We start from the raw sequence: 18095 nt of genomic DNA on the forward strand, positions 1-18095 counted from the left end.
AGTACGTGTCTACAATACAGGCATCTACAGCCCTGCTAAGCGTCACCTGAGAGTCCTGTTATAGCCAGTATGGAGTGGTATGGAGGCATTTTTTTCCTCTCCTATGGCCATTAATGTTCTGCTTAAAAACAGAGGGACTTGTTTTCCAGAGCTCTCAATCCTGTACTTGGAAGTGGATGGGGAATGTGTGTCAAGATGGATTTGCATTTCAGGAGAAAAAAGGCTGACGGAAAATGTGGCTTTGCTCCGTTTTCAATGTTTCAACATTTTTCCAGGGGAAATGCTGAATTTTTCATTTTTGGTTGGGGAAGTTGAAGCAAAACAATTTAGAGGTGGGGCACTGAGGCTGATCCTGAATGCATCAGATACCTCACATGAATTTCTGCATGTATACCATGTGCCTCTCTTTTCTGATGCAGTGCACCATGGCAGTACAGCACTGATGCATCAGTCCAAAGAAGACCATGAGTTCAAGGTAGGAATGAGTGGGAATAAGGTGCCACAGTATCAATTCTAGAAAGAAACACTCACAAACAATTCAAGTAACTCGTATGGAAGATGCTTTCTGTAGCAGTTTCAAAAAGGTCTTTTTAGTGCAAGTCCTTTGACATTTTCAGTTTTTCTCCTTCACTCAAGTACAAACAAGGGAGAAAATATTGGTGCTTCCCATGCCAGGAAAATTCCAATTTTCAGTCACCTGCTTCTGCTGCCTTCTACTCATGGTCTGAGAGACGCCTGGGTTGCTGCTTTCCTTTGCAGATCAAACAAGGATGAGATGCTTTGATCTTTCATGTTCTAATGGATTAATTTGTTGCCTTTGTCTGAACTGCAATGAGTAATTTGAATTACAATTAGCAAATCTCTGTGCAGAGTCAGCACCTGGCAAAGAAAAACACTAGGAAAATAAAGGACCTTCTAGGTGAGACAAGATGAAAATATTATAGAGAGCAGCAGCAGCTGGGCACTCAGCACCCTTCCCAAGGGATGCAGTGAAGGCATCATCACAAGGAGTAGTGACAGGCAAACTAATATGCTAGTGTGATTGAGATCAGAGCTATAAATTCTGTGTGTCATAACTCATGACTGATGATACACATTTCTACTTAAGCCAGTCAGTTTGTCCATCTCCCTACTCATTTGGAGTATAGTCACTTCTAGCTGTCTATTAACGTGAGCAATGCTATGAAACTTTTTCCATTTCTGGGACAACTTGAGGAGGATGACTAGGATTTCACAAGGCTGCCTGCTATTGAATGTTCGTTAGTCTTATGGCTTCTCTTGCTGCACAGCCCAAGCCCATTCAGCAGCTCTGGCAGCTGACTGTAAAACCAGCTGTCATTTATTCCTCCAGCAGCCTGGAGCTGTGAGGAACAGAGTTAGCCCAGTGAGTGACCCTGGGCTTGGACAAGCAAACAGAAGGAATGACAGTGAGATGTGCTTTTCAGTGAAGAGACCTCCCTTTCTTTCTTCTGCTGTTAATCCAAAGCCTTTCACTGGGGATTCTCCAGGGGATCCTTGCTGTGCAGTGGTGTCTGCAGAAACACCATGATCACTATCAGTTTGGATACTGTCACTAAGAAAGCTGGGCCAAGAATATGCCCAGGCACATAGCTTCTACCAGATGGGATGCTCCAAGATCAGACCGCTACTTCAAACTTGCCAGAAGACCATGGGGCTGGAGGGTGAGGAGCTGTATTCCCCTTTAGGTGTTTATCATCTGTGTATGTCAGGGGTGTATAAAGAGGCCACAACTGAGGCAACTGCAGGGTCTCCTTTCCTGGAAATGCTGTACTGCAGAGTTTCCCTTTCTTAATAAGCTGTATCTAAATCAAATTTAAAAAGCTAAATTTCATTTAAAATAATATATTCAAATAAGTGGATAATGAGTTAACAGTGACCATAATGTTCTTTTCCTGTGCCATTCCCCATATGAAACTGTGATATGACTCCCGAGAAAGCAACCTCCGCAAACACCCTACCTAAATCTCTCATTCAGAGCAGCTCTTGAACCCGTGAATGAACTCTGAAAAGACTACGCAACGCTCCAATGCAAGCAGATTCTCCAGCACAGGGTTGAATCAGAAGCTTTTTTTGTCTTAAAAGGCTCTGGTTTCAGCATTGAATTCTGGTTCTGTTGCACAACAAAGAAGTCACTGAATCAGACAAAGAAAATTAATTCTTTATTTGGGGACAGGATTTCACACATTTTCGTGCATAAGCATTCAAAAAATGTTACTGCAAGTGTTAAATTCAATTCAGTGTCCTGCAAGAGATGTGTATGTGTGACTGCCTAATTATAATTAGAACCACAGAGTATAAAAAAAAAATCTCTTCATTATAAGCATGTAATTGTCTTTGTTAATTGCCATGAAGTTGCAGATTTTTCTCTTAGCTCTGGCCTCAATGCTTGTCTTTGATTTTAAATAGAGGCATTGTACTCTAGAAGCTTTGTTTAAATGATATGGGTTTTGTATAGCATTTTTGATACTTTTCACGGTGACTACACATGAAAAAAACCACAAATGTCAAGGTTATCAACCATGCAAAATGAAAGCATTACTGAGAGTTTTCTGTACTGTGATTCTGTGTCTGATGAGAGGTGTAGTTTGGAGGCCAAATTCCCCATTTTCCTATGGGCATGGGGCACCAAGCATTTCCCCTAATAAGCAGGCTTGGCATGGATTCAACTCATGTGGCCTTTGGTCAAGGAGCATGAGCACACACATCTGAGTGCTGATATCAAAGCAAAGCTAGCAAAGCTATATAGGCTATAGCATAAGGACCTAATCAGAACCCAAATCAGCTCTTATCCATCCTCAACGGCTTTGTGAGATGCTTCAAATGTACGCCTAGGGATTCTAATCATCTAAATCCTATTTATTTAGCATAGTACTTCAACGTAAAATAGGACAGAAGACACCTAGAAATAAATTCAACCCAAACTGGAAAAAAAGAGAAGTCTTTACACAGAGGAGAGCAGACCTGGTGTGTCCTGCCACTGCCATGCAGAGAACCTTCAATTTAAAGCAGCATTTAACACAAAACTATGCCAAAGGCAACCTGAAGATGTTCTGTCATATCTCATTTATGCTTTGATGCCACAATAAAAAGGAAGAATTCCCTGTCAGCGCAGCAGTCCTCTTTCAAAGGCTAAACAAAAATCACTGAGGATTTCAAGCCATTGATGAAGGCTATATGCGAAATATCCTTCTTTCTGACCCTGTGGAAAATGCCTGTCTTCATACAACAGAAGAACAACAGAAATTGTCGGGGTTTGCTGCAGGTATCAGTGACTTTTGTGCAACGGGAGATGGATAGCTTACTATTTTGCTTTTGATTAGCAGGTTGGGGGGACACTGGCTCATGACTACAGACAAATTAAGCTCAACATCTGATTGCATCTCCCCACTTGCACCACTCTTAGGGATTGCTGGAGAAGCAGAGGTGCATAGGGAGCTACTCCTGGACCTCCACTTTATGCTCATGGTATTAAGCCTATGATACAAGGGGAGAGTGTGACTACTGGAGTTCAGCAACACTTTGAGAAGGAATCACCTCCTTGAAAAGGAACGAGCCATTTCCCTCCCAGCTGCCATTTTCCTCCCAAATGCCACATATAACTATTTTCTTCTTACCACAGAGGAAAGCTGTGGTGTACTTGTCTGTAAATATTTCAGTGGAAAGGAAGTACAGGTTAGCCTCTGTCCACTTCATTTGCATCAGACCACGAGCCAGAATTTGGTTGAAAAATTGAATATGGTGAATATGAGACAAAGAAAAATCCTAAACTGAGCTAAACTTTGCTGTGTTTGAATAGTTGGGGCACCTGCCATGACTGTTAGATGGAACAATTATGTTAGGCTGCTAGAAAATATTTTGTATTGAAAAGTATTCAAATGCCGTTCTGTTATCCATCAGAAACACATCTGTGCCAGCAATGTAGATTTCTCCAATGTCCCAAATCTTGCCGTTTGATGCATTGAGAAAACATGTGTATGTGCATTAAGCTGCCAAAAGTACTTGTTGTAAATGAGCAAGCAGAGTTAGTGTTTCATCAGCATGTTTGCTGACTGTTAGGAGAAAAGTCCTTTGAAAGGCTTCAGGAAAAAAGAATTGAAGAACCTGCTGACATTTTTAGGATGAGAGAGGAGAGATTATTGAAGACAAGGCCTGAATAAACAGTCTGTATTTATGCTTATATATTTTTTTCTATGAAAACTCAACCATATCTTTTCTTTTCACTGATTAATTTGCCTGCCTTTTTCATGTCAAAACTGAAACTCTTTCAAAACAGTTTTGCTGATAATTTGGACCCTTCATTCCTTTGCAACAGTTAAGAACTAATGACAAGGATTATGAGAAATATCCCAAAGCAGTCTCTTCTATGTTACCTTCACGAGATGAGACAGATGATAGGAGATTTTAAGGCAACAATGGATGGTTTGGCTCGTTCTCCATGATTTTTAAAATTTTCTGACTGACAGTGTCTCTTAGTGTTTTGCACTGGAACCACTGATAGCAAAAATTCTTCATGGCCCTGAATGTAAATTCAATAACTACGGATTAGAATCTGGAAATTTGTTCTCTAAATTGTCTCCTTAGATGTTTGATCTCTGCCTGCGAGTGGGAATGGACCAAATGGGTTTAAGTAGTCTTCTCTAGGCTTAGTTGCACGTGAATCTTCCAAAATCCTTAGTTCCCATCTCATTTCCTCACTGCTAATGGTGTCAAAATCAGGTTTGTATGATGTCATGGCTAAAAAGGACATCCAGAAACCCCACTAGACTGCAATCAAAACATCCTGATTACACTCAGATTTTTTCTGCATTAATTATAATATAGTGCAAACTAACTTCCTACTCACTGCTTTAGTCCTTTTTAAAAAATGATCATCATGACATCCAGCAATAACAATGCAACAATCATACAGCAGTTCAAGGGTCATTTCAGAGTCTGCCTGGCAGACAGAATGACCACCACTGTTTTAATATATGCCTTATATATCTGAAAAACAGATCTGAAAATCCCCTGAAATTAAAGGGGAAAAAATCGTTTTAAATCTGATTAAATGACCAAAATGTCTACATCAGAATTGGAGCTAACAACATTAATAACGACTTGAAATCCTAGCACAACTATCAACCCAGAAATAGCCATTTTGTCTGCCACACTTTTTAACAACGTGGTAATGAGCACTAGCAAGTTATTAAAATCGCATACTAGGGCAAATAAAATAATTTGGGTTTGCTCTGTCTTGTGAGCCTGTCAGGCTGCAAACTGCATACCCTCACTCTCTAAGTGGCCGGTTATCTCACAGGGTCTTGGCAAATGGTTGTGGTGGCTCGTGTTCCCTCGCTCTCCCCTGCTACCATCCTTGTTACTCATTTCTCCCCTTCTCATAGCAACAGTGCCCCACAGTAAGATGGGCAGAGAAAGTGTGGAGCAGCATCTTACTCATTTCAGGGAAAAAAATTGCCTACATGAGTGCAGGGCTCTGCCCAAGCCGGTATCCACCCTAGCTAAGAGGTATGGGGAGTGTGAGAAGAGGAACTACAGAATGTAAAGGCACTGCCATTACAGCTGAGCCTGTGGATGTATTTTTGCAAATTATATAGCAAAACCAAGCAGTAAATCAGTGTCTGATTAGCTCTGGGATTTGAGGATGTTCTGATTTGAAAACTGATGAGAAAATTCCCCTCTGGAATGATAAATGGGCTAACTTGTAAGGTCTTTGTTAGTTTTTGGGAGAGCAGACTGTATTAAGTATCTTCCCAAATCATAGCTGTCCTATGGCAGTGGTTAGGGGCTGGAGGATCTTCTCATACGTTTTAACTCCCAGGGGTCACTGGGGCTGTGTCACATTGCAGCAGATGCTGCAAGTACAGACTACTCGAGGCAGGACCTAAAGCAGCAACCTTCCCCTGTCACTACAAGGTCAGTACCTAACCTGACACCTCTCCCAGGGTCTATGGGTGTGCCCTTGCCTGACCTTCGAATTTGTCGCTGAATGCGTCAAGGATCAGCAGTCTGGTGCCTAAGATATGCTGGGTCTCAGCTCAGTCTTCCCAGCACCTCCTGGGTCCTGCCTGGTACTCAGACAGCAAACTGCTAGGACCTGACATCTTCTTTGTTTTCTGTTTATCCAGCAGCTAAACACACTGGGATGCTGCTCCAGTACTGTAACACTGCTATTAATAATAACGAAAGATGCAAATTACTCCTTGGATTTCCCTGAAGCCAAAGCTTCCCTGCAGGCAGAGATCAGTTCACCTTCCACAACTAAGAGATGATTCACCATTCTCCTTCAAAGATCACATGCCGGCTTAGTTTTCCATTGCTGACATTTTACCCTATCGATATTTTCTGATTAGTCCTCCCTGTTTTGGTGTCCATGGTGACAACCGCTTTTCTTCTGCAGCCAGAATCCCAGCGCCAGCGTGGGAGTGCTGATGAGATCCCTCCGACTTAGCAGTCACTGACACTTACGAACAGGGGCTCATCTTCCCCTGTGCTCAGCACCTGGGGAACCATGCAAGATCAAGGGAAGCAAGGAGGTGGCACCCCAAGCTAGCTAGGCTTATTCATTTAACAAGCCAAGTTCAGCACTAACACTGCAGAGTGCATTCAACAGCCTTGAGCATGTTTTGGAAAAGCAGTGGAGACAAACAGCGTGAGTTCGCTTTTACCTGCTGTCTCCTGTTAAATAGCTGATGGAAAGGAAGAGGGAGGAAGAAGAAATCAAATATGAGCATTTCATGGTGCCTGCTTTAGTTAATTGGGCTGACAAAATTTCCACTTATGCTGGACTTTAATTAATGACAGTGGGTGAGTTAATACAACTTTGCAACTATCTTTTCTGTATTTTATTTAGTTACTTCAGTGCGCCTCAGATGCTCACTGCTCGGATAAAAACACACTTTGAGAACAGCAACACCTCCTGCAATGAAAAAAATGTAAAAAGAGTTGATCAGAGTTGATCTGATCAACTCTGCAGGATCTCAGCCAGCCAGTCAGATGCTAAAGAAAAACATCAGCATGTTTTCTAGCTGTGCAAGGCTCCATAACCAAAGTATCTCAGTGCCTTGTCAGGGATACATTAATGTTCAGACAGGTAAACTGAGGCATCAAGAAGTTGAAATGAATTATAAATCGAAAAACAGGACCCCGAAGGTGTGGTTCCCAGTATCATGCTGTTTCATTAGAGCGTTTCCATGTTTGGCCAGGCATTCTTAGAGGATTTCTGAGGTGTCAAGCCATCACATATTAACATAAAAGTTTTAAAGCTTTGTCTACAGTAAAGACAGTGATTATAAAACGCTGTTCTGTACATGTGCTCTATGAGCTGGGGATACGACTCTAGCAAATGTGTGACCATATTACAAAGACTTGTCAGAATGTCAGTACACATTAAATGGAAATGACCTGAAGGGGAGGGCTTGAGCCATACCCAAGTCACTCTCAGCCCACCATTCAGCCATTCCTCCTGGATTCCCCAACAGAAGGGGAAAGAAAGCAGGCAGTTCGATTTGTAAGGCAATAATACTTGTCCTGCTACCTGGAACTGCTAGCAGTATTTAGAATGTCTGAAAAGAATTGCTGCCAAGCATTCAAGGAGAATGAAAATATAAAGAGACATTTGTAAGAACAGCGGCAAAGGGAGTAAATGGTTTCTTTCCTCTCTCTAACATGCTCTTCAAATGAATTTTGGATTTGAGAAATGAGTTTACAACTGCAACAGACAGCAGCCGGAGTGGGGCAAAACTCAAATGCAGAGGTTGGTAACAACATGTAGCTACGCATCTCCGATGTCTGAATAGGGGTGCATACAGCATGGGAAATGCACAGGAAGGATTGGAAGGTTGTACTGAGCTGCAGAGATACAGCCTGACTGAGGTCACAGAGAGGTGCTTGCACGGCAGGAGGGCTGTAGCGGATGGTTACACCTCCCTTCATCCGTCTGATAAATCTCCTCATCTTGGATGAAGCAACACTGACTTGGAAAAAATGAAAATGGCCCAAAATCCAGGGGGGGGATGAATAGCAAAGACAAAACCCATGAAACCATCCACTGAAATCTTTTGTGAATCAGGGTCTCTGCCTCGTGTTCTTGCTCTTGACTTTATAATACGTGATGTCATTTTCAAGTTGATTTGGTTTACCAGAGCATGTACAGTACTTCATAGCCTTGCAAATGCTTTAATTCCAGAACAAATATTTTGAGTGCTATAATCGCTCATCTGACTAGTAATTATACTTACAGGAGATGAAACAACAGTGTTTATATGTCGTGCCCAACACAAGCAAAGCCTTTCGTTGGCTTCCAAATCCTCATCCGTTACTGAACCAGTGACTTCGCATGATTGTTTCAGTCTTCAAAGAGCTAAATGAGGCGATCAATTAGCTCAGTTCTGCCAATTGCTGAGTCCTCGTATGCCCTGCTGTGAAAATCAAGAGAGTAACGGTGCTACTGGAAATCTGAGAAACCAGCAAGTTGCCAAGGTTTGGGTAGAACCAGGTAATTGACACAAAATGAACACATGGGAAACCAAATGCAGAGAGGCATGAGAAAACACAGAAAGGTTTGTTATTTCAGGGAAGATAACAAGGGTGGCCAGAAATAATAATATTTTCATGGGTAATTGATATTTGTTGCAACTTCGGATGAAAACAGGATTCAAAAAGTCAATATTTCTCATTTCCTGTAGGTGTGAACTACGCCAATATTTTTGTTTCATTTCAAACTTTGTTTAAATAGGAAAGTTGTCTGGTAATATTTACATATCACAATATTGCTTTATATTATAAATGCACACAGTGACTGTGCAAAATTCATCATCAATAGTAACATTCAGGTTTTAACAGAATGTAAGTTGTTTTAGCAAAAGTCAGGATGAAGCCTTTTAGCTTGTTGCAGTGAACCAGCAGCAACAGCAAACCAAAAGGTTAAAGTGCACATTTCAGTACGCTGCAGTCCAAACCTAGACGTCCCCACAAAATGTTATTTATAATTCTAATGGAAATCAATTGGGTGGATTTGAAAGGCAAAAAATTAATCAGAACAAACCAACAGTTTTCTATTAGAAGTACCAGACTCCTGGTGAGCTGAAATTATCCCAAATCTTCCAGCGCTGGTCTGAACTAGTGAGCACAAAGCAGCTGAGAGCTGTCAGTCTTCAAGACGGATATAAGGAGCACAATGAATTCTTAACTCTTATCTATATCCATTATTTTCCATAGTGGACGTATTTCAGGAGAGTCAGACCCCACACTCATGGCAGGTCTTGCAAACCTCTGCTCTCCTCAGCGGGAATCACTGTTTAGGACTTTTAAGTCAGGTTTTAAATGAGGCACCTAAAAGTTCCCCCAAAGCCATGCTCTGTCCTCAACAGCAACAACATTAGGAAGCCCCGGAAAACAATAAATAAGCATTGATGCTAGCGCATCACACTCTGCTATTACAACTAATTCAGTCCTTTGATATTTATATTGTTGCTGAAATTAACTTAATGAGTGTTCACTTCACTAGAGGCATAATCAAATATTAACAGCTCAATGAGATGAAACTCCCTGCCAGAGCTCACCATAGAGAAAGAAATTGGTCTGCAAGCCAGAAGGATCAGATGAACATCAGCGGGTGGGCAGGGATGACTAACAGAGCCAGCAAGGAGCCTGCCTGAACTGGAAGCTGGTGGCAGCAGGAAAGCCTTACCCAAGGGAAGATTTTTGCTGCTTATCCTGATGGTGCAGCCTGGTGCCTTCCTTCCCTGCGCTGTTTTGAGGCAACGGGGTTGTTCCCCGAGCAACTGGCTAGTAAAATGCAAGGGACAGGAGGAGGAGGCAGTGGGGTTTCTCCTCCATGCCCTTGGCTACCCAGACATTCTGGTGTTCCTGGCAGAGAGAGATGACTGAGTAGAGTCCTCACCCCTTTTCAGCACAACACTGCGTTTGCCAAACTGGACACCTGCCTTTGCTTCTGTTTCTGACTTGTCTTGCTGATTTTCTGAAGCTCAGCTGCAAAGAAAGTGGGAACTTTTGCTTCATATAGAATAATTCCTTTTCATTATTTTCACCTACTGGGAATAAAACATGATCTGCTAAAGGCGACATGGTTTAATACAAAAAAGAGAAAAACTAATTAAGTAAACAAAGGTGCATATCAACTTTTGCTGGGAGGACAGAGTGTGCGAAACAAACAGGACTATTTACTAGCTGTGCAGGTTAAATAGGGGGCTTGCTCTTGCATTACAGAAATAAAACCACTTTAAAAAAAGAAATTTTGATTTTAATCTGAGCATTCCTTCCTCATCTGGGAATGACGTAACTATAGTGTACCAACATCCTTCTGTTTCTTAGTAACCATGGAGCCAGGCTAATGCATTTAATTTCTGTTATATCCACGTATTTCTACTCCTTTTAGACAAAGACCACGGCTCTATTAGTAACTCAAACACACATGCAACATTTAATTTTTACAGGGATATTTTGTTTGGTCTCATAACAACGGCAAATATGGAAGAATCTCTTTGCTCCTGCAGCAGTTTGTTAGCTGGATGTGTGTGTGAGCCTTTCATAAAGCAGAACAGATTGGCAGGGACTGAACATTGTGTCCAACTGGGAATGGAGACCCCTCCATAATTAGAAAGCCACATCTGACAGCCCCTCAGCAACAGGGTTGTAAAAACCAGAAGACTGCTGAAAATCAGGAAAGAGACATCACAGCTGACATCTGTAAGCATCACAAGATGAAGGTTTATCTACCAGGAACTGGGCAGGCAGGACCTAACCAGCAGCAGCAGCAGCATGGGCTTGGTCAGAGGCAGGGTCTTTGCACTACCTCTCATTTATCCATGGAGAGGGTGGGAGAAGACAGGAGATTTACAGATCCAGAGTAAGCAAGAAGCAAATCCCTAGTAAGAAACCCAACTATCCCACTGAGAAGATTAATGACACACTCCGTTAATCTGGCATGGCTGGAAAAGATGAATTGTGAAACTATTTGAGGTTTGCACATTTGTTTTCATTTTGCATCAGAACAGTCAGAAGCTTTTGAGACGTTTCATTAAGAACAGAAAAAGACCAATCCATCCTAGAATGACGAACAGCCTGAGCACCGGAGTGCTCAGCTGGGGTATGGGAGACTCCACTTCGAGCCCTTGCTCTGGATGCATGGAGAAAACACAAGCCTTGGAGTATCAAGTGTTTCAAACACGGTGCCATCCCCTCCCGGCTTCAAGCCCCACATGCTGCAATATTATGCAGATGTGGGAATCTTTCATCACTTTGACCAAAGACTTCTTCCAAGGATTGGTTTAATGAAAAGAAATGATGCAAAGAAGTTTTTCATTTCAATTTAGCAGAGATTTCTCTATAGAACACGCAAGATCCAGGCTTTTAGGTAATTTATCCCTTTTCAACTTATATTTGCCTATGTATTCATCCCCACACAGTTGTCTATTTGCTTGCTGCAAAGAAATCTCAATTTTATGATCCTTATATAAATATAAAACCTGTACTGAACTAAGTCCTTTTTGTAAAACCAAATCAAGAACCTCACAATTTTTGCATAAGTTTTTCATGTCACAAGATCTTCAAGATATCTAGATTTTTATCTGATTGTTCTCATTTATACAAATACTAACAGAGATATTAGATATAACCTTAAACTGCATTGCAAAATCTGAATTACATGACTGAATGAGACTTCTGTGTGCATTTTCCTACTGTTCTGTGGCCAAAAACTGAAAATTCTGTCAATATCATGAGAGGAGTAATTCAGAACTGAGTGATTCAGACCAGACTTCAGCTGTGCAAGTGAGATACCCCAGGCACTAGGATTCCCAAACACCCATTTTTAAGGCTTGGACTTGATCTGACCTTAGGCAAAGCAGGCAGCTGCCTAGAGTGGCAAAGTGGCCCCCCAGGACCCCGTTCCTTGGTGTACTTATGCCCAAGGAAGTGGTGGTAAAATCTGCGTAGAGAATAACTGATTTATATGTTTCATGTCAGGACACAGACATGCAGCTCTCTGATGACAGCTGCCACCAAGGCAAGGATGGGGTGCAAGGCATGGAGGTGTGCTGTTTTTCCCAGCAGCTCCATTTCTGCTTCTCCACTGGCAGAAAACCCAATTCTCCATGGCTCATCCTACCTTGTTATCCTAAAGGAGTTTTGTCTTCCGCTGTGCAGATCCAAAATGTATTTTGCCTACAGAGCCAAAGATCCTTTCACCAGCTTTCTGTGAGCACAGGCTTGGCATATCATAAGGTTATAAAACGCAAAAGCAGGCCCCTGCATGGACTTTCAGGCTTCCTAAGCCTTAAAGTAATCATCAGGTTGATCAGGCTTTTTTAGATGTCCTGACCTCTCACCTCCTCTCCCATTAAAACCAGTAACACGAATCTTCAAGGAGCCTTTAAGTATATGGAGAGGGCAAGGCATGACTATGCCAGCTAAATAACATTTCAGTTTAAACGTAACATATGATGCTGACCTCCTTGCATGTAAATCTTGATCTACAAAGACTAAAAAGCAAACCAAACTCTCTGTGAATAAATGAAATATTTCAACTGCTACAAACCACATCAGCTTCTTGGACCTCATGCATTGGTGAGGGGAATATCACACACCTCATCAGTTTGGAATTGCTGATGCAAAGAAGTAAAGAAATTGGGGAATGAGGGCTGGCAACTGGCTGCTTCCCCTATATTAAGAACTACTGCAGTCTTCTCACCTTTTGCAAGCAACAGAACAGAGAGGAGGTCAGAGAACAGCCTAACTGTCACTTCTGTTCCTTTTCTTCATGTTACCCCAGTGCTTTATATCATGAGAAGCACTGCCGTTATCACTAGCAGCTCCAGAGCCAGGAGTCTGTGAGGCAGATTAAAGCATCCTGCAAGTAGCTACTTCCGTGACAGTTACTCAGGCAGACCCAGCCAGTGTTAAATGGTTAATTACTGCAGGTCTTACCTTCTCAGATGGTCATCCTGGGCTCTGCTGAGGGTAGGTGAAGAAATATAAGTAGTTCAGCTTATTTTACCAAGGACTATCAAGACCTTGGGGAATTTGCCCAGGATTACGAAGGAAGCGTGGATTGCTAGTCCAAGTGGGAGGGTTGCTGCTGGCTATATGGGCCAAAGCCCATAAAGAGCCATAGTTCCGTACTAAAGGATATGAGAGGCACAGGGTAAAATAAGGCTGAAATAGGTGCTAGATGACCAGGTTTTACTTGGTCTGTATGAAATGGCTTATACCATAGGAAAAGAAGGTGGCAAGGTAGCCATTCCCATGGAACAACAGAGAATGAGGCATGAATAGTAAGAGGGACATTATAATTTCTAAAAAGTCAATTATTGGTGGCTATATATATATCATAAAGCTTCTGGGGTTTAGGACCACTAAAGCAGGCAGCCCTGTACAGTCTTTTTCTGTTACTTCTTAACAAGACTTCAGCCAAAAAGGGCCCTACAGATCATCCATGAAACAAACCAAAATAATAATAAAATAATAATAAAAAATATTTAGAATAAATTATTAGGTGAAATGCAAGTGGAATTGTACCCTCCACTTCTGTGGCATTAACTGGTATTGAAATCTATGGATTAACAATACTGTATAACAGCTTGATATTACTATATTACCAATACCCGAAACCACCTTGTCTCCTTTTCGAAAGAAATAATGTCTCAATTCTCTATGGAGTTAGAATAACATAAATTTGGTCTAAGTGGAAAATCAGGCCTATTTTATTTCAAACACGATATCTTGCATGTACATTCCTATCACTGACTTTGCCAAAGTCAAAGTATATGAAACAAGATCAAGTTGACTTCACCCATTATGGTTACAAGTGATGTTCAACTGGGGCTACATGCTACTCCCTTTCATAATAGCCTAGAATTATTTGGCTATTTAAGTCATTAAACATTCAAACATTTTTGCCAGGGGTCAGACTGCCTGCTTCAGATTCCTACCAGATGGAGATTGTTGCTAAGGTAACAGCCAACATCAGCTCCCTCTGCATCCTCAGTGTCCCCCCCCAGCAGCATACTCAGAGGCTTATTTCTTTCTGAGTGAGCTGTTTGCATGTGTAGAGATAGGGATGCCTGATGTGAGTGATCTATTTGCTATTAAACTGTTGTGACAGGACATCAGAGTCAAAAGGGCATTGAAGTTCGATCTTACTATTGCTAGGGTTTGTGAAAATTCAATCATCAGGTTCTGAAGGACCAGACTCTGATGATATTTTTTCTCTACACCACCAGTAGCAGAGTAGAGCCAAATGAGCTGCTGACAAATGATGAGATGTGACTGTAGACTTGGGCTCAGCCATTGCTCTGCAACTCTGTGAGGCACTTCAGTTAAATCCCACCCGGAGTCCTCTGCAAAATATGTATTGACATCTCAGCTAGCCACATTGACTCCTTTTATAACCAAAGGATAGATCAGTCATCCTTTCTTTTGAACATCTGAGGATGAGTTGTCTCTGTTCAGGAAGAAAAAAGTCTAGATGCCTTGGCTCAGCTGTTGACACCCACTTTCTGGACACCTAAATCATGATGAGATTAATCTCACCCCTTAGACACTCTGAACTGATATTCTTTGTCCAAATGTATATGTCCTCAGTGTTGACATCTCCATCTGAACAAGTGATCTGGACTCCTTGACAGTTAATGGAAAGAACAGGCACCCACAGGACACAACTCATCGCATTGCAAGGGCGATGTGTAAAAATGGGTAAAGAAAGCAGGCAAGAAATGCCTAGTGTTGCATAGGAGATAAAAACAGAATGAGAGGAGCCAAAACTAGCTGCTGTTGGTGTTCTCATCACCAATTATAGTTTGGAGGGGAAATTTAGTAAATTGGAGGAAAAATTGGAGAAAGAGGACTGGATTTCCAGAAAAGCCTAGTTAGCAGCAGTACGAGCCATAGACATGGAGGCTAATGGTCAGCCCGTAAGGGAAGAGACACATTCCCCTCTGTTACAGCAGCTCCCACAGATGTTCAAGGGACCCTTCCTACAACTCTAGGTGACCAATGATTGAAGGTGATACAGAGAATTAGTAAAGGCTTCTACCAATTCACTTTTTGTTCCCTCTTGGTTTGGTCTCCATCTGCAGGAACTGCCGGTTGAAGACACAGAATAAACAGCCAAAGTTCTTGGAGTCGGTTGTATCAGTTTTTTCAGTGATGTTACTGGCAGAATGTGGGCAGTGAAAGATCAAATTGTTTTTCACAAAGTAGAGATTCTTCTAAAGTTTTTAAGACTTCAGTGGGAGGCAATCAGAGGGTCTGCTGCCAGCAAGGGCTGCTGGAAATGGAAATTAAAATGTCAGCAAGGTTTATGTAGTGGCATTTGGCCAGAGCTCGACTGAATTAACTCAGCCAGGGTAACACTAAACAGGATATACTAATAGGCTCTCAGAGTATATTTCAGACAGATGAAAGCAGTTGTCCCTTGACCTTATGCACCACAATTCACCTACAGCATTTACAATAGCCCAATAATACGCGTTTTGGAGGAAGATTATTGCTACCTTAGAAAAACTATTTCGTTCTAACCACAGCTCTTTATAAACCCCAGAAAACAATTGACTTCTCTTGATAAACCCTGGATGAAGCTTCTCTGTGCTGAAGACATCACACCCCATGTGGGCCATCTAAACATCATCCTGATAACTCATTAGGCTCTTTCCACAGTCTGTGGAGGAAAATGAGATGAATTCCGCACCTCTGTCTGTTCTGTCTGCTAAAGGTTGACTGCTGGACACAATACAGAAGAAACGCAACCGGAGGAAAGGGAAGTCTTGGGCTGCTTTTCTAGTTATGCAAATCCCCGACCTATCCTTCAAGACTTGTGGCTAGTAACATGTTTCAGCCATGCAATATATTATTGGCTGCTCACAGCTCAATGCTATTTCTCCATTGTTCCCTAGGGATCTATCAGTGATTTCCAGGTCTTCCCTGGTGATGAAAGCCCTCTGCAGAATCACTCAGGGGAATTCAAGACAGAACTTCTTTGAAGTACATGTGAACCCATGGCCTCCATTTATTCATCTCTTCTTGTGATGGTTGTTACTTTGACATTATCTGTTGGAGCATATTTATAGCTGATGTTAACAGAGTGGATTTGGAGTGGACTCAAAAGTGGTAATGGGCACCATGTATTTTTACAGTGAAGACTTTAAGAAACTTAAAGACAGTCTGCAAGAAGTGTGTGTTTGGAAAAGATGTTGTTCTGCTCGTTTATCCTAACAATGAAGCAGCCATCACATGTACAGATTCATATTCAGTCTCCAGCTCAATTACAGAACTTTCCTCAGGAGACACTCCATGAGCTCGGACATCACTCTGACCAGGACAGAAGGGTTGTGAGTCTTTCTCAGCACAGTCATTCACTGGATTTTAACCCTCTACAGATTCATTAACATTTGGCAAACTTGACTTACACGGGCTTACATGGTTAAACAAGGAGCTTCTAGCGGAGATCAGGCAGAAGAGAAAGGTGCATGGCATGTGGAAAGAGGGACAGGCCACTTGGGAAGAGTACAGAAACATAGTGAGAGCATGCAGGGATGCGACGAGGAAGGCCAAGGCTCACCTGGAATTGAAGCTGGCAAGGGATGTCAAAAACAACAAGAAGGGCTTCTTCAACTACATCAGCAGCAAAAGGAAGGCTAGGGACAACGTGGGGCCGCTGCTGAATGAGGCGGGTGTCCTGGTGACGGAGGATGCGGAGAAGGCAGAGCTACTGAATGCCTTCTTTGCTTCAGTCTTCAGTGCTAAGACTGGCCCTCAGGAATCCCAGGCCCCGGAGGTAAGAGAAGAAGCCTACAGAGAGGACGACTTTCCCTTGGTCGAGGAGGACTGTGTGAGGGATCGCTTAAGCGATCTGGATGTCCACAAATCCATGGGCCCCGACGGAATGCACCCACGAGTGCTGAGGGAGCTGGCGGATGTCATTGCTGAGCCACTCTCCATCATCTTTGAGAGGTCCTGGAGGACTGGAGAGGTGCCCGAGGACTGGAGAAAGGCCAATGTCACTCCAATCTTCAAAAAGGGCAAGAAGGAGGACCCAGGGAACTACAGGCCGGTCAGCCTCACCTCCATCCCGGGAAAGGTGATGGAGCAGCTTATCCTGGAGGCCATCATCAAGCAAGTGGAAGAAAAGAAGGTTATCAGGAGTAGTCAGCATGGATTCACCAAGGGGAAATCATGCCTGACCAATCTGATAGCTTTCTATGATGACATGACTGGCTGGGTAGACGAAGGGAGAGCTGTGGATGTTATCTACCTTGACTTCAGCAAGGCTTTCGACACAGTCTCCCATGATATCCTCCTGGGGAAGCTGAGGAAGTGTGGGCTGGATGAGTGGTCGGTGAAGTGAATAGAGAACTGGCTGAATGGCAGAACTCAGAGGGTTGTCATCAGGGGCGCTGAGTCTAGTTGGAGGCTGGTGACAAGTGGTGTCCCTCAGGGGTCAGTACTGGGCCCAGTCTTGTTTAACTTCTTCATCAACGACCTGGATGAAGAGTTAGAATGTACCCTCAGCAAGTTTGCTGACGACACCAAACTGGGAGGTGTGGTAGATACACCGGAAGGCTGTGCTGCCATTCAGCGTGACCTGGATAGGCTGGAGAGCTGGGCAGAGAGGAACCTGATGAGGTTCAACAAGGGCAAGTGCAGGGTCCTGCACCTGGGGAGGAACAACCTCATGCACCAGTACAGGCTTGGGGTGGACCTGCTGGAGAGCAGCTCTGCGGAGAGGGACCTGGGTGTCCTGGTGGACGACAGGTTAACTATGAGCCAGCAGTGTGCCCTGGCTGCCAAGAAGGCCAATGGGATCCTGGGGTGCATCAAGAAGAGTGTGGCCAGCAGGACAAGGGAGGTTCTCCTTCCCCTCTACACTACCCTGGTGAGGCCTCATCTGGAGTACTGTGTCCAGTTCTGGGCTCCCCAGTTCAAGAAGGATGAAGAGCTACTGGAGAGAGTCCAGCGGAGGGCTACAAGGATGGTGAGGGGACTGGAGCATCTCCACTACGAGGAGAGGTTGAGGGAACTGGGCTTGTTCAGCCTGAAGAAGAGAAGGCTGCGAGGGG

General features: G+C 43.0%; 1 protein-coding gene across 2 annotated transcripts in view; it reads right to left on the reverse strand.

The window, feature by feature from the left end:
* Nucleotides 1-18095, reverse strand: part of LOC104338677 (acid-sensing ion channel 2) — a 513818-nt gene that overhangs the window by 431618 nt on the left and 64105 nt on the right. The gene's annotated exons all lie outside the window — the stretch shown is intronic.

Source organism: Opisthocomus hoazin, chromosome 26, assembly GCF_030867145.1.
Source record: "Opisthocomus hoazin isolate bOpiHoa1 chromosome 26, bOpiHoa1.hap1, whole genome shotgun sequence".
In the NCBI taxonomy this organism is placed as follows: domain Eukaryota; kingdom Metazoa; phylum Chordata; class Aves; order Opisthocomiformes; family Opisthocomidae; genus Opisthocomus; species Opisthocomus hoazin.